Source organism: Dendrobates tinctorius, unplaced genomic scaffold (genome assembly GCF_039654945.1).
Source record: "Dendrobates tinctorius isolate UK_male_01 unplaced genomic scaffold, ASM3965494v1 ptg000049l, whole genome shotgun sequence".
NCBI lineage: Eukaryota > Metazoa > Chordata > Amphibia > Anura > Dendrobatidae > Dendrobates > Dendrobates tinctorius.
This window is the reverse complement of record NW_027361717.1, coordinates 25550951-25566709: the sequence shown is the minus strand read 5'-3', so window position 1 is coordinate 25566709 and position 15759 is coordinate 25550951. Positions and strand designations below refer to the sequence as shown.

General features: G+C 47.0%; 2 protein-coding genes across 10 annotated transcripts in view; one reads left to right on the top strand and one right to left on the bottom strand.

Moving 5' to 3' along the window:
- Positions 1–15759, bottom strand: part of LOC141091155 (apolipoprotein L3-like) — an 80319-nt gene that overhangs the window by 44344 nt on the left and 20216 nt on the right. The window lies entirely within an intron of this gene.
- Positions 1489–15759, top strand: part of LOC141091154 (uncharacterized) — a 258846-nt gene continuing 244575 nt past the window's right edge. For 2 of the 9 annotated variants that reach the window (XM_073576553.1, XM_073576551.1), the window contains exons 1-2: positions 1495–2028; positions 9224–9345. The gene's annotated coding sequence lies outside the window, so the exon portion shown is untranslated. Of the gene's footprint in view, positions 2029–9223; positions 9346–15759 lie in introns of all 9 variants that reach the window. The other 7 variants (XR_012232439.1, XR_012232437.1, XM_073576555.1 and 4 more) reach the window with 6 other exon arrangements.

Sequence of the window (15759 nt, the reverse complement as noted above, 5' to 3'; positions counted from 1 at the left end):
GTAAAGTGTAAGCTCCTATGGTCAGCAGGCTCCTCTCTCTTTCTCGCCGGTAAAGTGTAAGCTCTTATGGTCAGCAGGCTGCTCTCTCTCTATTTCGCTGGTAAAGTGTAAGATCTTATGGTCAGCAGGGTCCTCTCTCTCTCTCGCTGGTAAAGTGTAAGCTCTTATGGTCAGCAGGCTCCTCTCTCTCTCTTGCCGGTAAAGTGTAAGCTCTTATGATCAGTGGGCTCCTCTCTCTCGCTGGTAAAGTGTAAGCTCTTATGGTCAGCAGGCTCCTCTCTCTTGCCGGTAAAGTGTAAGCTCTTATGGTCAGCAGGCTCCTCTCTCTCTATTTCGCTGGTAAAGTGTAAGATCTTATGGTCAGCAGGGTCCTCTCTCTCTCGCTGGTAAAGTGTAAGCTCTTATGGTCAGCAGGGTCCTCTCTCTCTCGCTGGTAAAGTGTAAGCTCTTATGGTAAGCAGGGTCCTCTCTCTATCTTGCCGGTAAAGTGTAAGCTCTTATGGTCAGCAGGGTCCTCTCTCTCTCGCTGGTAAAGTGTAAGCTCTTATGGTCAGCAGGCTCCTCTCTCTCTCTTGCCGGTAAAGTGTAAGCTCTTATGGTCAGCAGGCTCCTCTCTCTCTCTTGCCGGTAAAGTGTAAGCTCTTATGGTCAGCAGGCTCCTCTCTCTATTTCGCTGGTAAAGTGTAAGCTCTTATGGTCAGCAGGCTCCTCTCTCTCTCTTGCCGGTAAAGTGTAAGCTCTTATTGTCAGCAGGGTCCTCTCTCTCTCTCTCTCGCTGGTAAAGTGTAAACTCTCTTGGTCAGCAGGCTCCTCTCTCGCTCTTTTGCTGGTATAGTGTAAGCTCTTATGGTCAGGAGGGTCGTCTCTCTCTTTCGCTGGTAAAGTATGATCCCTTAGGCCTGTTTCACACTTCAGTTTTTGCTGTCAGTCTAAATCCGCCAAAATAGCGGCAAACGGATCCGCTGGCGGCATGACAGAAACGGGGGACAGCGGATCGGCGGATGTACGGATCCGCCGATGGTAAAAATTTAAAGGAACCGAGCCTGGAAAAAAAAAAAAAACCGGCGGATGTAGCGGTATCCGGAACAGAGTGGGCATCTGCGGTGCGATCACACATCCCGCGCGAAGTAAGACCATGAGGGAGGAGATCGCGCCAGGAATGGAGGAGGTGGCGGGTGAGGAGAGAGAGATAGAGAGAATTTTCTTCCAGCAGCCACAGAAGATTCAGGGTTAAAAAGGGAAAATGCGGATCCGTGAAGCAAAAAAACGTTACAGGCTCCGTTCGGTGATCTCGGCGGACGCCAAAATTCTCGCGGATCCGCACAAACACGGACGCAATGGACGATCATCAGTCAAAATCCACCCACAATGCAAGTCAATGGGGAAAAGAACGGATCCGCAAAGAAAAATGGCGGATCCGTTTTTTTTGCAAAACGGCGGATTTTGACTGATGGTGACAAACGGAAGTGTGAACCAGGCCTTATCAGGGGCGCACCTATAATGTGGCAACTTGAGCTTGTTGGGGCAGTGGGAGCGCTCAGTGCAGGAGACCCAATGCACCAAGTCCCGAGCATTGCTTCTGTGCAGAACTCGGTGCCGCCTCCAGCACTGGCTCCTCCTCTGTCTTCTGTCGCCCTCACCCTCTGGCTGATCGGCAATGAGGGACAAAGCAAGAGGAGCTCGGAGCCAGTAAAAGGCCAGAAATCTCCTCAGTGTGTGACAATTATAGTGGCCAGTAGGTGGCAGTGTCACAAACTGATGCTGCTCCCTCCTCCACTGCAGGAAGGACCTCAAGCCTCCACCATTCCTGAGAATAGCTGCTGCCCCTGCCTGCTGGTGCCTCTGTACACTGTCCCCTCCATAACTCCCCTGCAGCTGCTGTCCTCAGATCACAGGAGGCAGTCGGACCGATAGGAGGGGGAGATCCTGTCTGCAAAGACTCAATGGAGGCAGCAGCTCCCTAGTCCTCCTATGCTGGGGCCGATATGGAGCACTAGTAACTTCTGTGAAGGCTGCGCTGCAGCACATGTGAGTATATGGAATGTAATTTAGAGTGTGTGTAGTGTGTATACTAGTGTGTGCTTTCCTGTGTGTACATGGATGCATAGGTTTCCTGTGTATGTGATAGTGTATCTGTAGTATGTAGTGTATGGTATGTGTTTCTCTGTTTATAAATGAGTGTATATGGATATACGGCCTGTGAGTCTTGAGTATGATCAGACCTGAACCCACAATTGTCTGTGCTTGGCAGGATCCCACATAACAAATCCCCCAAATAACATTACCCTGCATATATGCATCACGGTGTAAGCTGTAAGCTCCCCTGAGTATCCGGAGTCCTGTCCAGTAATGGGCTGGGGTGCAGGCGGTGCGGTGCTGGTGGATGTGATGCTGTCAGTAATGGGCTGGGGTGCAGGCGGTGCTGGTGGATGTGATGCTGTCAGTAATGGGCTGGGGTGCAGGCGGTGCGGTGCTGGTGGATGTGATACTGTCAGTAATGGGCTGGGGTGCAGGCGGTGCTGGTGGATGTGATGCTGTCAGTAATGGGCTGGGGTGCAGTCGGTGCAGGTGGATGTGATGCTATCAGTAATGGGCTGGGGTGCAGGCGGTGCGGTGCTGGTGGATGTGATGCTATCAGTAATGGGCTGGGGTGCAGGCGGTGCGGTGCTGGTGGATGTGATGCTATCAGTAATGGGCTGGGGTGCAGGCGGTGCTGGTGGATGTGATGCTGTCAGTAATGTGCTGGGGTGCAGGTGGTGCGGTGCTGGTGGATGTGATGCTGTCAGTAATGGGCTGGGGTGCTGGCGGTGCGGGTGGATGTGATGCTGTCAGTAATGGGCTGGGGTGCAGGCGGTGCAATGCTGGTGGATGTGATGCTATCAGTAATGGGCTGGGGTGCAGGCGGTGCTGGTGGATGTGATGCTATCAGTAATGGGCTGGGGTGCAGGCGGTGCTGGTGGATGTGATGCTGTCAGTAATGTGCTGGGGTGCAGGCGGTGCGGTGCTGGTGGATGTGATGCTGTCAGTAATGGGCTGGGGTGCAGGCGGTGCGGGTGGATGTGATGCTGTCAGTAATGGGCTGGGGTGCAGGCGGTGCGGGTGGATGTGATGCTGTCAGTAATGGGCTGGGGTGCAGGCGGTGGGGGTGGATGTGATGCTATCAGTAATGGGCTGGGGTGCAGGCGGTGCGGTGCTGGTGGATGTGATGCTATCAGTAATGGGCTGGGGTGCAGGCGGTGCAGTGCTGGTGGATGTGATGCTATCAGTAATGGGCTGGGGTGCAGGCGGTGCTGGTGGATGTGATGCTGTCAGTAATGGGCTGGGGTGCAGGCGGTGCGGGTGGATGTGATGCTGTCAGTAATGGGCTGGGGTGCAGGCGGTGCGGGTGGATGTGATGCTGTCAGTAATGGGCTGGGGTGCAGGCGGTGCGGGTGGATGTGATGCTGTCAGTAATGGGCTGGGGTGCAGGCGGTGCGGGTGGATGTGATGCTATCAGTAATGGGCTGGGGTGCAGGCGGTGCGGTGCTGGTGGATGTGATGCTATCAGTAATGGGCTGGGGTGCAGGCGGTGCTGGTGGATGTGATGCTGTCAGTAATGTGCTTGGGTGCAGGCGGTGCGGTGCTGGTGGATGTGATGCTGTCAGTAATGGGCTGGGGTGCAGGCGGTGCGGGTGGATGTGATGCTATCAGTAATGGGCTGGGGTGCAGGCGGTGCGGGTGGATGTGATGCTATCAGTAATGGGCTGGGGTGCAGGCGGTGCGGTGCTGGTGGATGTGATGCTATCAGTAATGGGCTGGGGTGCAGGCGGTGCTGGTGGATGTGATGCTGTCAGTAATGTGCTTGGGTGCAGGCGGTGCGGTGCTGGTGGATGTGATGCTGTCAGTAATGGGCTGGGGTGCAGGCGGTGCGGGTGGATGTGATGCTGTCAGTAATGTGCTGGGGTGCAGGCGGTGCGGGTGGATGTGATGCTGTCAGTAATGGGCTAGGGTGCAGGCGGTGCTGGTGGATGTGATGCTGTCAGTAATGGGCTGGGGTGCAGGCGGTGCTGGTGGATGTGATGCTGTCAGTAATGGGCTGGGGTGCAGGCGGTGCTGGTGGATGTGATGCTGTCAGTAATGGGCTGGGGTGCAGGCGGTGCTGGTGGATGTGATGCTGTCAGTAATGGGCTGGGGTGCAGGCGGTGCTGGTGGATGTGATGCTGTCAGTAATGGGCTGGGGTGCGGGTGGATGTGATGCTGTCAGTAATGGGCTGGGGTGCAGGCGGTGCTGGTGGATGTGTTGCTATCAGTAATGGGCTGGGGTGCAGGCGGTGCGGTGCTGGTGGATGTGATGCTATCAGTAATGGGCTGGGGTGCAGGCGGTGCGGTGCTGGTGGATGTGATGCTATCAGTAATGGGCTGGGGTGCAGGCGGTGCTGGTGGATGTGATGCTATCAGTAATGGGCTGGGGTGCAGGCGGTGCTGGTGGATGTGATGCTATCAGTAATGGGCTGGGGTGCAGGCGGTGCGGTGCTGGTGGATGTGATGCTATCAGTAATGGGCTGGGGTGCAGGCGGTGCTGGTGGATGTGATGCTATCAGTAATGTGCTGGGGTACAGGCGGTGCGGTGCTGGTGGATGTGATGCTGTCAGTGCAGAGTGGCCATATCTACAGATGAGTTCTGTGCACTCTGGTACCCAGCACCCAACACCTGTATGTTCTGCAGTTCTCGCCCCTCTGAATCTCACATCACACCTCAGCTATAATGTTCGCTCTGTGTAACATCTCCTGGAGGCTCGTGCATGATTCCAGAGCTCTGCAGTGACATATTGTTCTGGTCATTCTAGCAGTGGGCCTAATAGTCCGGGCACTGGTGTCCATGGTTATTTCACTATATTTAGATGTAGTGATGAGTCTGGGTTTAGGTTCTATATGTCAGTTCTGTGTGGGCGACCAAAGTCTCTTTTTTTTTTTGTTTGACTAAACTATTAGGCCAGGGTAAAACTTACGAGAAACTCGGACAAGTCTCACACGTCAATACCCGACACTGCCGCCGGCACTTGGATCGGAGCGTGCGGAGGCATGTATTTCTATTGAGAACTATGCTGCCTATTGGGGACATTTACCTGCCTGTTGGGGACCGATGCTACCTGTTGGGGACCGATGCTGCCTGTTGGGGACAATAATGTATATGCAAAATGTAAATGCATATAAACACGTGACCTTTACACAGAGAAAACTAACAGCAAAAAACAAATATACTAAAATAAAAAAGTAAAAAATAAATTGCAAAAATTGCATGAAGGTAGTAATAATAAGGGTGTTTAGTAAACATAATTTTGCTCGAAAGAATGTACAAGCCATCCCGCCATGTCACGGCAACCATTGTGGGACAGTCCTAACTCTTGTATTTAAAACCTTTCCTCTTGTCAAGTGACGTAAATGTGAACAAGGACAGAGGGACTGAACCACCAGTAATAGTGTAGGCCAGACAGGATGGATTTCCCAACTCAGAAACAGGGCGGTCACACCCTTATATGCACTGTGATGCAGTGACCCCTGTGACAGCTAGGGGGTGCTGTATGGGCTTCGCAGGACATGCATGCAGGCGTTTCCTTTATTGTGATGGGGAAATGGGGGGCGGCAGGATTGTAAATGGCCGATATGTATCACAGGGGTGGGTTGATGGTTTCTGTTTTACAGTGGGGAAGCTTCCGGGTGAGATGGGTGGGACCAGTCACCTATAAACCCAACCAGGAGCGTGTGTCTGAACGCCCAAAGTAAAGCCTGTGTGTGGCTGTGTGGAATAGGACCTGTAGTGAGGTCATGACCATCTGATCCATACCTCACCTGTGGGAGTGGATACGGGCCATATAATGTGACCAGGGTGGGTTACGTGTGTACCTGAATGGTTCAGACTTCAAGGTCCTCTAAGGACTGTGTTGGGAGATCCTGGGAGGAGGATCGGATCCCTGGAGCACGTGGTGAGACTTTGGACCTGGTGGGGCCGGTGTTTTAGGAGACCCTGGGAGTAGGGTCGGATCCCTGAATAGCACCCGGTGAGGCCTGTGTGTGTTGGACGGTCCCAGGAGGGGACGGACATCCTGAATAGCACCAGGTAAGGCCACGTGTGTGAGCAGAGTCTGTGACTGCCTGCGTTTGGGGGAGCTACTGCCCGGCTGTGGGTCTGGAACTATGCGAGGCGGCCTAGTGAGTAAGGCATTGTCTGGAATGGTGATCCCAGTGTGGCCGCTTCCCTGAGAGAGAAAGTACTGACAGGAGTCAGCGTACGAAGCAGGAGCTCCTAAGAGGTAACCCTGGACAGGGGGAAATAACTGTGAGGCAATAGAGCCTGTTTGCTGGACATGGCACAGCCTGTATGACCACAGGTTTGAGAGAACGGAGCCCTATTATGAACATTCATCTGTCTGATGTAAGACTGTTAACTTTTCTTCATGCATCCATGGTTTATGCTGTATAAAAATAAACCGTATGGCCTGGTTATGTGAAAAACCCGTACCTGACCATATTAATCCACTGCCAAGTGAGTGTCCCCCCAACACTAACAATAAGCGTTACCTTACAGCACAGAATGCACATTGAACTAAATGAGAAACTAGGTCTGAGTTGAAAAAGTAAATCAATGTGTATGCAAAATGTAAATGCATATAAACACATAACCTTTACACAGAGAAAGCAAAAAACAAATATCCTAAAATAAAAAAGTAAATTGCAAAAATTGCATTAACCTTCCTATTGGGGACATTTACCTTCCTGTTGGGGACATTTACCTGCCTATTGCGGGACTATGCTGCCTATTGGGGACCTATACTGCCTATTTGGAACATTTTCCTGCCTATTGGGGACATTTACCTGCCTGTTGGGGGACATTTATCAGCCTATTGGGGTTCCTATACTGCCTGTTGGGAACTATGCTGCCTATTGGGGACTATAACACAAAGAAGAAACACAGTATGACAAACGTGCAAAAATACTCTGCTGTAAAAAATATATACAACAGTACAAAGCAAGTGCTAGTAAAAGAAATGATAACAAAAACAGGGTATTTAGTTGATACGTTTTTTGCAAAAAATGTATACTAAGCCACTCCATCAACGTCACGGTATACCCATCTTGGAGCAGTCCTATCTAATGTACCGTATATACTCGTGTATAAGCCGACCCACTTAATTTTGTCACGAAAAACTGGGAAAACTTATTGACTCGCGTATAAGCCTAGGGTTAATGGTGGTCCAAAAAGATGCTCCATAGATAACCCCCCCCATATGCTGCTGCACAAGGGGTAATACTGGCCCAAGAAGATGCTACATAAATACCCCCCATATGCTGCTGCACAAGGGTTAATGCTGCCTCATAAGATGCTCCATAAATAGCCCCCATATATTGCACAAGGGTTAATGCTGCCCCATAAGATGCTCCATAAATACCCCCCATATGCTGCTGCACAAGGGTTAATGCTGCCTCATAAGATGATCCATAAATACCCCCCATAATATGCTGCTGCACAAGGGTTAATGCTGCTCCATAAGATGCTCCATAAATACCCCCTGTATGATGCTGCACAAGGGTTAATGCTGCCCCATAAGATGCTCCATAAATACCCCCCATAATATGCTGCTGCACAAGGGTTAATGCCCCATAAGATGCTCCATAAATACCCTTTATTTGCTGCTGCACAAGGGTTAATGCTGCCCCATAAGATGCTCCATAAATACCCCCATATGCTGCTGCAATTAAAAAAAAAAAAAATGACATACTCGCCTCTGTCGCTGGGGGCCAGGTGCCGATGTCCTGAGCCCCCGGCACCGGCGATATTTACCGGTTCCTGTTCCATCACCGTCCACCGCTGTGTCTCCCAAGTCTCTGCAGTGACGTTCATTCTTTAGAGGGCGAGCACTGACTACGTCATCGCGCCCTCTGACCTCAATGTCACAGCAGGAGGACCCGGAGACACAGCGGTGCACGGCTTGGAACGGGGACAGGTGAGTATTGCTCTGCCCCCGTCATACTCACCCCCTCCTGGCGCACGGTCTTCTCTGCACTCTGCACCCCCTGCTTCTCCATCCTGCATTCAGTGGTCACATGGTACCGCTCATTAAACTCATAAATATGCGCATATTCATGAGTTTAATGAGTGGTACCACGTGACCGCTGAACAGCAAGCAGCAGACCACCGAGGGAGAAGCAGGGGCAGCAGAGACGTGCCAGGAGGGGTGAGTATGGTCTCTGACACCCCCGTTCCCTTTCCCCAGCCCACCCCGGTATATTACTCACGTATAAGAGGGGGTTGAAAATCTCGGCTTATACATGAGTATATACGGTATTTAAAACCTGTGAACAGTACCTATATGAGCAGGATTCAGAAAGACGCTTCCTGATGTGGGCACGCTGTGCAAGACGGTTCTTTATATGCATGTCAAACGAGAGGGGCGGGGATCTCCTAAACCTTGCATAAGCAAGAAACTAATAGATTAAAAACACATGTGACATGCATAAAAGTGAACAGGTCAGTTGGACAGTGTTCATACCACCCAAAGACTGAAGCACAAAGAAGAATCGCAGTATGACAAATGTGCAAAAATACTCTGCTGTAAAAAATATATATAACAGTACACAGCAAGTGCTAGTAAAAAAATGATAACAAAAACAGGGTATTTAGTTGATACGTTTTTTGCAAAAAATGTATACTAAGCCACCCCACCAACGTCACGGTATACCCATCTCAGAGCAGTCCTATCTAATGTATTTAAAACCTGATCATGTGAACATTAACTATATGAGCAGGATTCAGAAAGACACTTCCTGATGTGGGCACTCTGTGCAAGACGTCTCTTTATATGCATGTCACGCAAGAGAGGGGCGGGGATCTCCCAAACCTTGCATTAGCAAGAAACTAATAGATTGGGGACCTATTCTGCCTATTGGGGACTATGCTGCCTATTGGGGCATTTACCTGCCTATTGGTGACATTTACCTGCCTATTGGGGACTCTCTCACCACACCAGTCTGAGCCTGAGGTAAAAGCGGAGTTCCACCAATATGGGCGCTGATGAGGCTGAAAGGATATGGACTGGCAAATCTGCATTGATGGGCACTGATCAGTCTGCATTGATGGGCAGTGCAGGCTGTATGTCTCTGTGTGGGCAATTTTATTGCTGGTATATTGTTTTTGTAGTGCTGTGTATATATTGATATTTTACTAATAGCAATTTGAAATCCCTAGGAAACCATATCAAGAAAGAGAACAATTGCTTCCCTTGTTACGACTAGCAGAGACAAATATGGAGCCGGACATTGACCATCTCATTACCCAAAAGCAGGCCCATAGTTCCCATTGAAATACTGGTAAGTTTGTTTTTTTTTTTTTTTGATTTTTTTTTTACTTTAAAATAATTTTCTCAGGAAATTGTACTGTTCTAGTATGTATTTTACTGGAGCTAAATCCCTTATACCACTATATAGCTAGCTTAATATGCATCATGGGGGTGACAGACTTCCTTTTTAGGTAGTGGTGTTACCATTTTTTTGAATGTAGAAATTTGGAGGGGCGCAATACAGTACGTGGACCGGTGGAGTCTGGTGGGGGGGGGGGCCCAATTAGAACTTCTGCTGTGGGGCCCCATAATTTATATCTACACCCCTGCTGCAGGATGCATTGTACCATTCACATACGCCTCTGCTGCGGGACTGACAGGCCATAACTTACACACCACGTCCAATGTCGCCCCTCGGTACATACAGGCATCCAGCCATGTTTCTCCCGAGCAGCAGTTGGTTGGTGGCGCACTTCCCACTCCCACATCCCTCGCTAAACCCAATGGGAAGGCCCATGCTATTAGCCCAGGACAGCCCTGTGTGCGGCACTTGTGATTGGCTAGGTGTTTCGGGATAAGGAGATGTGGTCTGTTGAGAAGCCGCGCCATTTTTACCGATTTAAAAAAATTACTGTGGGAGGGGAGCCATTTTGCATCAAAGTGGGCACCAAAAAGCATTGAAGAAAGCATTAAGTGACTTTGGGCCACTGATCTCACACTAAGAATGCACAGATAGTGATGCCCCGTATCAAACCCAGGTCGTTCCAGCCTGGCCCAAATGGGATCTGGGCATCAGAATTGGCATCAAAGTGGGCAAACAGCCGATTTTCACAGATTTGAATAAGTAACTGATGTTTTTAAGGGGTTTAATGACCTTGGGCCACTGATGTGACACCACCATTACATACACAATAAGCCTCGAGAAACATTAGCAATTTTAAAAATCCGATTTTGATGCAGATGGGTGTAATGCAATTGTCTTGTGAGTCTCATGCTTTTTTTTTTTATGCAAGTACAACCCGATTTTTCACACCTAGCATCCAATTTACATTGTAGAGAAATGTTCTGCATCATCTACACATATTTTTAAAACAAAAACTTTATATATATATATATATATATATATATATATATATATATACACACACAGTTGTGGCCAAAAGTATTGACACCCCTGCAATTTGTCAGATAATCGGTTTCTTCATGAAAATTATTGCAAACACAAATTCTTTGTTATTATCTTCATTTAATTTGTCTTAAATGAAAAAGCACAAAAAGAATTGTCCTAAAGCCAAATTGGATATAATTCCACACCAAACATAAAAAAGAGGGTGGACAAAAGTATTGGCACTGTTCGAACAATCATGTGATGCTTCTTTAATTTGTGTAATTAACAGCACCTGTAACTTACCTGTGGCACCTAACAGATGTTGGCAATAACTAAATCACACTTGCAGCCAGTTGACATGGATTAAAGTTGACTCAACCTCTGTCCTGTGTCCTTGTGTGTACCACATTGAGCATAGAGAAAAGAAAGAAGACCAAAGAACTGTCTGAGGACTTGAGAAACCAAATTGTGAGGAAGCATGAGCAATCTCAAGGCTACAAGTCCATCTCCAAAGACCTGAATGTTCCTGGGTCTACCGTGCGCAATGTCATCAAGAAGTTTAAAGCCCATGGCACTGTGGCTAACCTCCCTAGATTTGGACGGAAAAGAAAAATTGACAAGAGATTTGAACGCAAGATTGTGCGTATGTTGGATAAAGAACCTCGACTAACATCCAAACAAGTTCAAGCTGCCCTGCAGTCCGAGGGTACAACAGTGTCAACCCGTACTATCCGTTGACGTCTGAATGAAAAGGGACTGTATGGTAGGAGACCCAGGAATACCCCACTTCTCACCCTGAGACCTAAAAAAGCCAAGCTGGAGTTTGCCAAAACTTACCTGAAAAAGCCTAAAACGTTTTGGAAGAATGTTCTCTGGTCAGATGAGACAAAAGTAGAACTTTTTGGGCAAAGGCATTAACATAGAGTTTACAGGAGAAAAAAAGAGGCATTCAAAGAAAAAAACACGGTCCCTACAGTCAAACATGGCGGAGGTTCCCTGATGTTTTGGGGTTGTTTTGCTGCTTCTGGCACTGGACTGCTTGACCATGTACATGGCATTATGAAGTCTGAAGACTACCAACAAATTTTGCAGCATAATGTAGGTCCCGGTGTGAGAAAGCTGGGTCTCCCTCAGAGGTCATGGGTCTTCCAGCAGGACAATGACCCAAAACACACTTCAAAAAGCACTAGAAAATGGTTTGAGAGAAAGCACTGGAGACTTCTAAGGTGGCCAGCAATGAGTCCAGACCAGAATCCCATAGAACACCTGTGGAGAGATCTAAAAATGGCAGTTTGGAGAAGGCACCCTTCTAATATCAGGGACCTGGAGCAGTTTGCCAAAGAAGAATGGTCTAAAATTCCAGCAGAGCATTGTAAGAAACTCATTGATGGTTACCGGAAGTGGTTGGTCGCAGTTATTTTGGCTAAAGGTTGTGCAACCAAGTATTAGGCTGAGGGTGCCAATACTTTTGTCAAGCCCATTTTTGGAGTTTTGTGTGAATTGATCAATGTTTTGCTTTTTGCTTCATTCTCTTTTGTGTTTTTTCATTTAAGACAAATTAAATGAAGATAATAATACCAAAGAATTTGATTGCAATCATTTTCAGGAAGAAACTGTGTATCTGACAAAATTGCAGGGGTGTCAATACTTATGGCCACAACTGTGTGTGTTTGTGTGTGTGCGTATATATATATATATATATATATATATATATATATATATATATATATATATATATATATATATATATATATACCGTGTATATATATATATATATATATATATATATATATATATATTATGCGCACACACACACATTATATATATTCTAGATAGATTAAAAGCCGGCAAATGATCTGCTGCATACATTTCAATCACAGGGTGACAGGTTAGATTACAGTAGTAGAGATATACACATAGAGTACATGTGAATGTGTGTGTGTATATATATACACCGCTCAAAAAAATAAAGGGAACACTAAGATACCACATCGTAGATATCACTGAATGGAATATCGAAGCAGCAAATCTTTATTCATTACATAGTGGCATGCATTGAGAACAAGAAAACATAAAAATGATCAATGTAGATCAAAATTAATATCGAATGGAGGTGTGGATTTGGAAGGATACTCAAAATTAAAATGGAAAATCAAATTACAGGCTGATCCAACTTCAGTGGAAATGCCTCAAGACAAGGAAATGATGCTCAGTAGTGTGTGTGGCCTCAACGTGCCTGTATGACCTCCCTACAATGCCTGGGCACACTCTTGATGAGTCGGCAGATAGCCTAATGAGGGATCTCCTCCTGGACAGTCTGTGGTGCAGCATGACGTTGGTGGATGGAGCGAGACATAATGTCCCAGATATGTTCAATCGGATTCAGGTCTGGGGAACGAGCGGGCCAGTCCATAGCTTCAGTGCCTTCATCTTGTAGGAACTGCTGACAGACTCCAGCCACATGAGGTCTGGCATTGTCATCTTGCATTAGGAGGAACCCAGGGCCAACCGCACCAGCATACAGTCATATGTTAAAGTTTGGGCACCCCTATTAATGTTAACCTTTTTTCTTTATAACAATTTTGGTTTTTGCAACAGCTATTTCAGTTTCATATATCTAATAACTGATGGACTCAGTTATATTTCTGGATTCAAATGAGGTTTATTGTACTAACAGAAAATGTGCAATCTGCATTTTAACAAAATTTGACCGGTGCAAAAGTATGGGCACCCTTATCATTTTCTTGATTTGAACACTCCTAACTACTTTTTACTGACTTCCTGAAGCACTAAATTGGTTTTGTAACCTCATTGAGCTTTGAACTTCATAGCCAGGTGTATCAAATCATGAGAAAAGGTGTTTAAGGCGGCCACTTGCAAGTAGTTCTCCTATTTGATTCTCCTATGAAGAGTGGCATCATGGGCTCCTCAAAACAACTCTCAAATGATCTGAAAACAAAGATTATTCAACATAGCTTTTCAGGGGAAGGATACAAAAATTTATCTCAGAGATTTAACCTGTCAGTTTCCACTGTGAGGAACATAGTAAGGAAATGGAAGAACACAGGTACAGTTCTTGTTAAGCCCAGAAGTGGCAGGCCAAGAAAAATATCAGAAAGGCAGAGAAGAAGAATGGTGAGAACAGTCAAGGACAATCCACAGACCACCTCCAAAGACCTGCAGCATCATCTTGCTGCAGATGGTGTCACTGTGCATCGGTCAACAATACAGCGCACTTTGCACAAGGAGAAGCTGTATGGGAGATTGATGTGAAAGAAGCCGTTTCTGCAAGCACGCCACAAACAGAGTCGCCTGAGGTATGCAAAAGCACATTTGGACAAGCCAGTTACATTTTGGAAGAAGGTCCTGTGAACTGATGAAACAAAGATTGAGTTGTTTGGTCATACAAGAAGGCGTTATGCATGGAGGCTAAAAAACACAGCATTCCAAGAAAAACACTTGCTACCCACAGTAAAATTTGGAGGAGGTTCCATCATGCTTTGGGGCTGTGTGGCCAATGCCAGCACCTGGAATCTTGTTAAAGTTGAGGGTCGCATGGATTCAACTCATTATCAGCAGATTCTTGACAATAATGTGCAAGAATCAGTGACGAAGTTGAAGTTACGCAGGGGATGGATATTTCAGCAAGACAGTGATCCAAAACACCGCTCCAAATCTACTCAGGCATTCATGCAGAGGAACAATTACAATGTTCTGGAATGGCCATCCCAGTCCCCAGACCTGAATATCATTGAACATCTGTGGGATGATTTGAAGCGGGCTCTGTCCATGCGCGGCGACCATCAAACGTAACTGAACTGGAATTGTTTTGTAAACAGGAATAGTCACAAATACCTTCATCCAGGATCCAGGAACTCATTAATAGCTACAGGAAGCGACTAGAGGCTGTTATTTTTGCAAAAGGAGGATCTACGAAATATTAATGTCACTTTTATGTTGAGGTGCCCATACTTTTGCACCGGTCAAATTTTGCTTAAATGCAGATTGCACATTTTCTGTTAGTACAATAAACCTCATTTGAATCCAGAAATATAACTGAGTCCATCAGTTATTAGATATATGAAACTGAAATAGCTGTTGCAAAAACCAAAATTGTTATAAAGAAAAAAGGTTAACATTAATAGGGGTGCCCAAACTTTAACATATGACTGTATGGTCTCACAAGGGGTCTGAGGATCTCATCTCGGTACCTAATAGAAGTCAGGCTACCTCTGGTGAACCACCCCACACCATTACTGACCCACTGCCAAACCGGTCATGCTGAAGGATGTTGCAGGCAGCAGATCACTCGCCATGGCATTTCCAGTCTGTCACGTCTGTCACTTATGCTCAGTGTGAACCTGCTTTCACTTGTGAAGATCACAGGGAACCAGTGGCGAATTTACCAATCCTGGTGTTGTGTGGCAAATTCCAAGCGTCCTGCACGGTGTTGGGCTGTGAGCACAACCCCCATCTGTGGACGTCGGGCCCTCAGACCATCCTAATGGAGTCAGTTTCTAACCGTTTGTGCAGACACATGCACATTTGTGGTCTGCTGGAGGTCATTTTGCAGGATTCTGGCAGTGCTCCTCCAGTTCCACCTTGCACAAAGGCGGAGGTAGCGGTCCTGCTACTGGGTTGTTGCCCTCCTACGGCCCCCTCCACATCTCCTGGTGTACTGGCCTGTCTCCTGGTAGCGCCTCTGGACACTACGCTGACAGACACAGCAAACCTCCTTGCCACAGGTCGCATTGATGTGCCATCCTGGATGAGCTGCACTGCCTGAGCAACTTGTGTGGGTTGTAGAGTCTGTCTCATGCTACCACGAGTGTGAAAGCACAACCAATGTTCAAAAGTGACCAAAACATCAGCCAGAAAGCATTGGTACTGAGATGTGGTCTGTGGTCCCTACCTGCAGAACCACTCATTTATTGAGGGTGCCTTGATAATTGCCAAAAATTTCCATCTGTTGTCTATTCCATTTGCACAACAGTATGTGAAATTGATTGTCAATCAGTGTTGCTTCCTAAGTGGACAGTTTAATTTCACGGAAGTTTGATTTACTTGGAGTTATATTCTGTTAAAGTGTTCCCTTTATTTTTTTGAGCAGTGTATATATACAGTGCCTTGTGAAAGTATTCGGCCCCCTGGAACTTTTAAACCTTTTCCCACATATCATGCTTCAAACATAAAGATACCAAATGTACATTTTTGGTGAAGAATCAACAACAAGTGGAACACAATTGTGAAGTTGAACAAAATTTATTGGTTATTTTAAATTTTTGTGGAAATGCAAAAACTGAAAAGTGGGGCGTGCAATATTATTTGGCCCTTTAC